The following is an 8677-nucleotide window of genomic DNA, read 5'->3' as shown; positions in this document are numbered from 1 at the left end:
GAGGCTCATTCATAAGATAAATTGGCCTGAAATTCATTGGTCCTGCAGACAGTCTATGTCTCCCTTCGTATGTCTCACTCTCTCTCTTTTTCCTGCTTTCATGTGCACACACACACACACACACACACGAACTGTCACAAACTCACACAAACAGACACGCACGTCCCCTCATGCCCTTGTGCTCTTCCGTGTTATTCAGGGTTGTAGTGAGCACAGGCTAAAAGAGGAGGGAAAAAAAAACACCTTTGCATTTGTCTGTGTTGCTGAGGTCCAGCCTTGGGCCTACTAGGCTTCAGTGAAGTGTGCTGTGATTTGACAAGGCCAGTGACGAGAGGCACTGTAAATATCCGGCTGTCATGTGACTCACTTCATGGCCTCAAGGAACCAACGAAAGGTCAATGTTTCCTGATGCCATTGCCAACAACTAAATTAAGTGACTTCATCTCTTGCTCATGCATCTGTACCATTTTAGGAGATGGATACATTGGAGGTGTTGCATCACTTTGCTCATGCATTTCAAAGATCATTCACATTTCTACCGGAACACACAACAAGCAGCCATGCATACACACAAAACATACATTGGGTTCATTAAACAAGCTCATCTACACAACTATATGTATACCACACACACCGTCAGGCATGTAGCACCCACTCACAACCTCCGGGTTTGTCTTCATGCATGTCATGTCTAACAGTGACAGCAGTGTATTAACACGTCTGCACAGCTTCTCTCGTAACAAATTGTGATCCATGGTCTTTATTCAAACGCAGTGCAAAAGGTTAAATAGCATCATTAACCTCAGTCACTAGTTATATACAAGAAAGAAACTCCACTTGAAATCAAAAGAGCAGAATATCTACTGTGAATGTGTGTCTCTGTCCTAAAATGGATTTGGATTTTGTATTTATCTGGCATACTTTATTTTGTCCACTTCTTGGTGCTAATACATTTATACCAATGTGCATAGGCACCAAGTATTTTGTGCTCTAATCAGACAACACAACTAAAAACAAATAATTGCATCAGGAAAAAAGAACTAACATTCCTGTTAAATGAAATAAGTTGCCAGTACATGTACATGAAATAAACAGAACCTAAAAGATATTAAAAAACAGATCAAGAACAGTCAAATATAAGGTAATCTGTTGGAAGGAAAAGCAACGCTGGGAAAGGGAGTTATAACCAGTGGGTATTTTAAAGCAAAGAGAAAATAGATGCTGACAAATGTCCAAAAATCCTGAAACACTGTAATGCCCCCAATGGAAAAGCCCCCAGTGGAATATCTGTCCATGTGCTAAAACACTCATCTCACTGATTAATTGGGGAACTTTAAATCTATTTTCCAGTTCGTCACTGGTCTGTTCCCACTGAGAATCCAATGCTCCTTAAATAAAATGTGGTTTACTTTGTACAGTTTACTGTGCCATGGGGAGACATGAGAGATCATAGAGGAAATAAGTTATTTAGAAGAAGCAGCCAAAGCTGAAAAGCAAGGCTGGCAGTCATGGGTTTCCCCGTGTAGAGGCTGTGGTGGGATAAATCTAACAAGTTTGTGTTCAAAGCTTAAACCACTCTGTTATGTCAAACTGACAAATAAGAATCGCCAATGTCTCTGACGTACAGTAATGCATCTCATAACCAAAAGAACACACGTAAGTGGGATAGCCCTTCAGTATATTGTTAGTAATTTATTTTACTTTAGGCAATCTGTTGGTTGCAAACACATTGTAGTTTCTGAACAAGTTTTTCAAACTAGGTAGTCAGCTGTCTCTTATATGCAAATCATTGCTGCTACAGTGTTGCATCTCTTTAAGATGACTTGCAATGTAACAATGATTTTTGATCCTGAAGAATCCAAATAAAAGAGAAATACATATGGAGCCAGAGTGTGCAACACTTTTTTCCTGCTTTTGCAATGTAACAATAATAGCTTTCTCTTTAGGGTATTTTTTTTCTTTTCTAATTATTTATTTTCTAGTTTGATTTTTTTGTCCATCAATGGACAGATGCAAATCCAAGCATCCAAGACAGTTTTTGTAAGCATAAATGAAGATCCAGTCAAACCAATTATTCTCCGCAAAAGACAGTCAAAGACTGTGTCACTGCAAAAAGAAAAAAAAAGAAAAAAACAATAATGTGCTCATGTGCATTAGCTTTAGCTTGTTCTTGTCCTTTTATCTGAGTTGTTTTGTTAAGGTTTTACTGCATCAGTTTCAAAATGAACAAGACACAAACTTCATGCCAACAATTCACTGTACCCCATTTGGGAAAATATATGACAGTATATTTGAATGTTGCAAGGGTAATAAGTAAACATGACTCTCCATTTTACTTATAATGCTAGCAGCCTTATGGTCATGGATTCATTACAAAATGGTCCTACTGGGTACAGCCAGAGGGACCCTAGTCAACCAGAACCTCATTTGTGAAGTGAGTGTTATTACCATTTCTTGGCGGAAAGTCAAAGAGCTCAGTCAAAAGTAGTTATTTTGCTCTTGATCTCAATCCATGTCCTTTAATATTGAGTATCAGCACAAACTGAGAAAGATCTTATATCTGTTTTGACTATGTTTTGCATAGACTGTTAGGAGGTCAGTTATACTTCCCCCTTCCGTGTGTTTCCCATTGTTTCCCCTCCCTAGTGTTTCATGTTTGTCTCCAGTCTGTCTCTCTCTGTGTTTGTGTGTTGGAGTATGCTAGGCGTGGCCACCTGGTTTCCCTCTCCCATTCAACCTGAGCACCTGCAGCTGATCTACTAATCAACTTTACAAGCCACAGCAGTATAAAGCCCCAGTTCATCTCTCCAGACTCTGCCAAATTGTTCAGTCACCAATGTGGTACAGACACTACAGCCAAGTTCCTTGTAATCTGTTTGTTTATTTCTCTGACCTCTTGAACCCTGTTAATTCTGTTCTCTGCCTGTGCCTCAGGTTCACCACGCCAGCTTCCAGTACACCTGCTATGTCAGCCTCGTCCTCGCCTGCTGTATGCCTGTTTGGATAGTGGATTTCCTGTCTGCTCTGCCCTGCCTTGAGCCCCTCTGCCTGCCTCAGTCCTTCGCCCTGCACCGCTGCCTGCTTCGCTCTCCCATATCCAAACCCAAAGAACACTCAGCTAAGCAATCAGATCTATCTAATGTAGCTCAAGCTACATTAAACTGCCCTTTAACCATTCCTGTGTCTCCTGGTCTGTGTTTACATTTGGGTCCTAACATAGTCATAACATAGAACTAGTTAGGCCTAGTAGTAAAGCAAATATTTAAGCAATTTAAACATGTGTGACAGCTAAGTAGCAGAGTAGCTCCACTTCAAGAAAATAAAACCTGCATCAGAGGTATCCTTCGAGGGTTTCCTATATTTTGTATTGTCACTTATAATATTTTGTAGAGTATTTGTGGAGAGAAAGTTCAAGTGCAGTTTTTAACCAACAGAATTATAATATACGACAAGCACTTGGAGTTACGGTTAACCTGCAAAATGTTACTGAAAAAGAGCAAATCCATGCTTGTGGTTGATATTTTTCACTCAATATTTGTATCTTTTAGTGTCTGAAATGTTTGATAATGCATGATGATGTATATTTTCTTGCATAGTTTTAATACGCAGGACTCTTTAGTCACTACTGTATTAGGTGTCATTAAACAATGAAACAAGCAGAAAGTAGCCAGATGGACCTCATGGCAGATGGCACAGGGAAAGCTGGGAAGTAAAATTATAATGTTGATGAATACTACAGACTCCAGTACCCATTCATTTGTCCAAAAATCATCTAAAATCTAAAAAAGGGATGTGTAAAACAATTACAACATCTGTACAAGCGTAATATATTATGCCTCTACACTGGGGGCATGACATGGGTTTGGTTTGCGTGAACCTCATCCTACCTAACATTTTTCAAACCTGAATAAATAAAATAAAAATGCACATATATTATGTGTTTTCTCTGTCTGGGGAAAGCTTGTCCTTCCACAGAGTTGTGTAAAAACAGTAGAAATGTTAATTTACCCAAAACCTGTGTTTGAAAATGTTTTAGTTGGCCAAACACATCTGTACAGGTGTTCCTTTCTCCACTGAGACAGAATCAACACAACATCTGTCTCAACAACAGATGAGTTGGTCCTAACACACCCTCATAAATGTAAAATAGTGTTGATTGTTGCACTGCTAGATGTGAATTTGTAAGAACAAACGACTTATGAATAATTTATTAAGGACATAATTTATTTATTTCATAGTTCACTGTTTGCTGATGTGTTACACAAATGACAATTTATTCTGGGGAGGTGACAAATAAACAAACAAAATATTACTTTACAAATATCTTTTTCTTTTTATATTAAACCTATTACTAATTTCTCACGGTGAGCTGAACTGAGATGATGTAGACTAGATCAAGGAAAAAAACTGTCTGACTGTAAGCTCTGTTTGGAAACATCAAGCTGTAATGCTAAGGACAAATATACTGTAAATGACATTTTGATTTATCTCAGAGCTAAAAATTCCAAAGATGTGCTGCAGCTTCTCCGATGTGAGGATTTCTTGCTTTTCTCTGTTTCATATCAATATCAGTTGAATCCCTTCAATCCCTTCCCTTTTTTTGAATGTTGATCAGACAAAATGAGCAGTTTGGGCTGTAGGAACTTGTAATAACTTAGGCATTTGTTATTGTTTTTGACATATTATAGACTAGGTGATGAATTGATTGATCAAATATGCACCCCTCACTAGTAATCTTGAAAAACTGTAACCATTTAAGCGCAGAGGAGCATCTAATTAAGCATCATGCAATGTTAAGCGGTGCCATCAAGGTCAGCTTTGGGACAAAAACTCACCCAGGCAGGTAATCCATGACTTGGGCATGCTTTTGGCATTTTATGAAAAGATGTAAGATGACAGCAAGAAGCAAAACAAATGTGCATATGTGATTAGGTTGCAGATATGCACTGGTTTTATTCGAGCAAACTTAAACCAGGACTATCTCAAGATGTGTGTAGCACAGCATTCATTTTCGCTTGCCTACATTTAGGTTGTGTTTACCAGTTGGTCATCTTCTCTCCAGATGAATCCATCTTATCTCAGGCTATCAGTGTTAGCGCTGACCAAGCTGATGGCGCTAGATATTATATCCATCTTTTTCCTGTAATGAGCAATTACTGAAGCTCCTCTCCAAGATGTTGAGAGGGTTGAAGAAGTGGTTTGGGATGGATTAAAGCTGACGTCAACGGCAAATGCAAATGTGCTTCCCGAGCTTTATGTTAAAGCTCTGAATTGGGAGCTTAGCTGGGGGAATTTTGTCCACATGCTCCAACCCATTCTTGTCAGTGCTGGAAGGATTGCGTGGTCTCACTGATGGGTTGGACGACCAGCTCCCTCAGCTTTGAAGCTGATAAACCTTTTAAAACCATGACAAATATTCTCCTGCAATTTTGCCAGAGGAAAGGCAAAGAAATGAAATAGGTAGCAGGCGCAGGAATATGAAAATTTGCTCCATCCACCTCAAAGTCACCGCCATACTGCCAAGTTTTTCTTTTAAAAGGCTGAAGTGCTTACTCCTTCACAGCTTTGAGCTCATACCACAATGATTGTGTCTTCCAGAGCTGTCTTTCAGATTTTAAAACACATTAAGGTGCAACCTAATACTCTTGCATCAATATGGCAGCCAATAATAACCAATAGTGTCACAGCATGGAGATGTGGTGAGTAATGGAGAAGCAATCAGCAAGCTTTTTTCTGCACAACCTCCATGTCAGTGGCGGACATGGCTGCGTGGCACAAGTTAGGCAGCAAGGGTGAGACATCCAGTCAGTTTCCATAGTGATGTGGTTGAATGGAGGGGATTAGCAGGGGCAGTGTGGTGAGAAAGGATTGCAGGCTTCTGTCAAAGCTTGCATTTAAAGAGCTCCATGTCGCCGTTCCCTCCTATTTGGTGATGCTGATGATGGACCCCTCGTCACCCTTCATTCCCTACACTTTTCCTGACACAGACATGTTTTATGTGTACTGAAATGGCTTCCTCTTTTCCACTGGAAATTTCTCAGGTGTAAAATACTTGATGAGCCAGTTACAGTAACATATGATCTGCTGCTCAATGCATAAAAAAAACCTTCAGAATTAAAGGATAGGTTCACAGTTTTTTAAGTCTATCTTAAAACAATAGTCACGTGCAAATATAAACATTGAAAGGGGTTTTGTTTGCAGTGATAATTACTCTTTAAATGAGTCATCACTGAAAGCACCTCAGTTTTTTTCAAGCTTATATGATGCTTCAGTCATATAAAATAGTCAAATCAAGTGGATATCTTCTGAAGTTATTGTCCTTTTAGTACAAAATTCCCTCATTGTGTTTCCCTGTTGAGCTGTAGTGGAAAGATAATAAATAATAAGAAAATTTGTACTAAAAAGACAAGGGCGGTAACCAATGATTATTTTAATTATTGATTAATCTGTCTATTAATCGATTAGTCGTATAAATTTTCAGTTTCTAAAAGCCCAAGATGACCTCTTCATATGTCTTTTCCTCTCAGTCCAAAACCCAAAAATATTCGGTTGAGAGTGATACTCACAAATAAGCAGCTGAAACCAGTGAATATTTGGCATTTTTGCAAGAAAAAAAATTACCTAAATGATTATCAAACCAGAACATATTCACATTTAAGAAGATGGAACCAGAGAATTTTAGCATTTTATCAAAAAAAAGAAAAGAATCAAAACTATTAATTAATTAACAAATTAGTTGGTGATTCATTTTCTGTCAATCCACTCATCAATTAATTGACTAATTGTTGCAGATCTAAAAAGACAGTAACTTTGGAAGATATCCAATTAATTTGACTAATTTGTACAGCTGAAGACTCATTTTATAGATATATATATATAACCATTTGACTACATTTTTGCACAGAGGGAGGACTGCGGATTTTGTCTCTGATCATGTACATTGAACGTGCATGAGGACGAGATCTTCTAATGGCCAGTATTAACGGGAGGAATGATTACAGCAAGCAAAACCTGTTTCAATGACAGACTTGAAAAATTGTGAGCCTATTCTTTAACTTGTCTTTTGATTATTATTATTAGAACCAAGCCAGATGTAGGCTGTAGTAGAACTTTTGACCTCCATCACTTCAACAAGCATCGGAAGTTAAACACCAGATTTTGTCTGTTCACAGACTGTAATCCTAAGAGTGTAATTCTTATCACTATTGCTCACCAAATGTTAAGTTAGTTTTGTGTGTAATCTCGGTCACAAAGCCTTTTCCTCCTCAAATGACACTTCATGAAAAAATAAATACGGTAATCAACTTTCTCCCCCAAATTATCAGGAATCTGATTATTGTGGATTTGTCATTCATTTGTAATCAAATTGCTTTAATCCTATTGTTTGTATTTTCATCTATTACTCTGCAGCCCTGGCTGTAATTAGGACATGGGCATGTAATTATGCCTTACCAAAAAAAAAAAAAAAGAATCATGGGAGCTGAACTGCAAGTCATAGGAAGAGCATTGTAACAATAAGCCTAAAACAATTAAATTCTGGAGTATAATTTTGTTTTTTACATGAGAATGTTCCTTTGATATGCTGAGATTTAATTATTAGTCACATTGCTGAACGCTTTTATTGACATAAATTGCAGTAGAGAGTCAAAAAATATTCTCAAATATACATGTAAACCCCAGAAGGAAGATGTATAAAACCATTCAAAAATTGAGGCTTTTAATACACTTTTTTCAATTTTTCAGATTTGAAAGAAGCTTGTTATTATGCCTTCAGACATACAATAACCATCTGCCGCCATCACTGAAAGCACTTCAGCATTTTTTAAAACATGATTTCTAATTTATTGCTGAGCAGACAAAAAGGGTTGCAGTATTAGTGCTCAGGTTCAGTGCCAATGCTGAGTCTGACCCTGAGTGAAAATGGGCTTCGTTTAGAGACATTTGAAGGTTTCCAACATATTAAATGAAGGTACATGTGCAATTTATCAAACAATAGGAAACTGCCATCCGCACGTCTACACCAAAAACAGTCGACTCACAGTTATTTGCTTATTTTGAAACAAAACTAAACATATACTGATACCAGAATGTGTATTGTTACTTGTCTCACCCCGTTTATTTTGGGGAGGGGGCTTGTCAGGTGGATATATACAGTATTTCCTTACATATACACAAATAAAATAAAAGACTGGCCTGTTAAATGAAAACAGAAGGATAAAAATGAAAAAATATGGAGCATGTGAACAAGTCTGACACCGTAAATTCTGTAAAATCTGAAGCAACACGACATGAACAAACACTTTCATGATAAGAGTGAGCTCTTTGTCAATTCTTCTTTGAATGCAAGACATCGCAAGTTTTTGCTCACTGTGCAGAACAAGTATCTCCAACTAGATCTGTGATACAATTTCTGTTTTTTCTGTTTTTACCTTGTGAGCAATAAGTTATTATGAAATTATTGCAAGAAATATTATACAGGTACATTTTTTTTAGTGTGCTTGTATCTGTGCATTAGACCATTCTAATAACTATGATTATGTAATAGGTGTGTCATAACCCCATTATCTACTCCAGCGTCTCTGTACATACATATACATTATAGAATATGTAAAATAGAGTATACCTTTAGCTTTGGTACCTTTTTTTTTTTTCATTTGAAGGTTGACTAATTTTACAG

The 8677-nt window shown here is 37.5% G+C and overlaps 1 long non-coding RNA gene across 1 annotated transcript; it reads left to right on the top strand.

Moving 5' to 3' along the window:
- Positions 1-2693: 2693 nt before the first annotated feature.
- Positions 2694-3177, top strand: LOC121896266. The gene is made up of 2 exons (XR_006095949.1): positions 2694-2841; positions 2935-3177. It is a non-coding gene; the product is annotated as an uncharacterized LOC121896266 (long non-coding RNA).
- Positions 3178-8677: the final 5500 nt, after the last annotated feature.

The sequence above is a fragment of the Thunnus maccoyii genome, chromosome 4, assembly GCF_910596095.1.
Source record: "Thunnus maccoyii chromosome 4, fThuMac1.1, whole genome shotgun sequence".
In the NCBI taxonomy this organism is placed as follows: domain Eukaryota; kingdom Metazoa; phylum Chordata; class Actinopteri; order Scombriformes; family Scombridae; genus Thunnus; species Thunnus maccoyii.
This window is presented reverse-complemented; position numbering and strand designations above follow the sequence as displayed.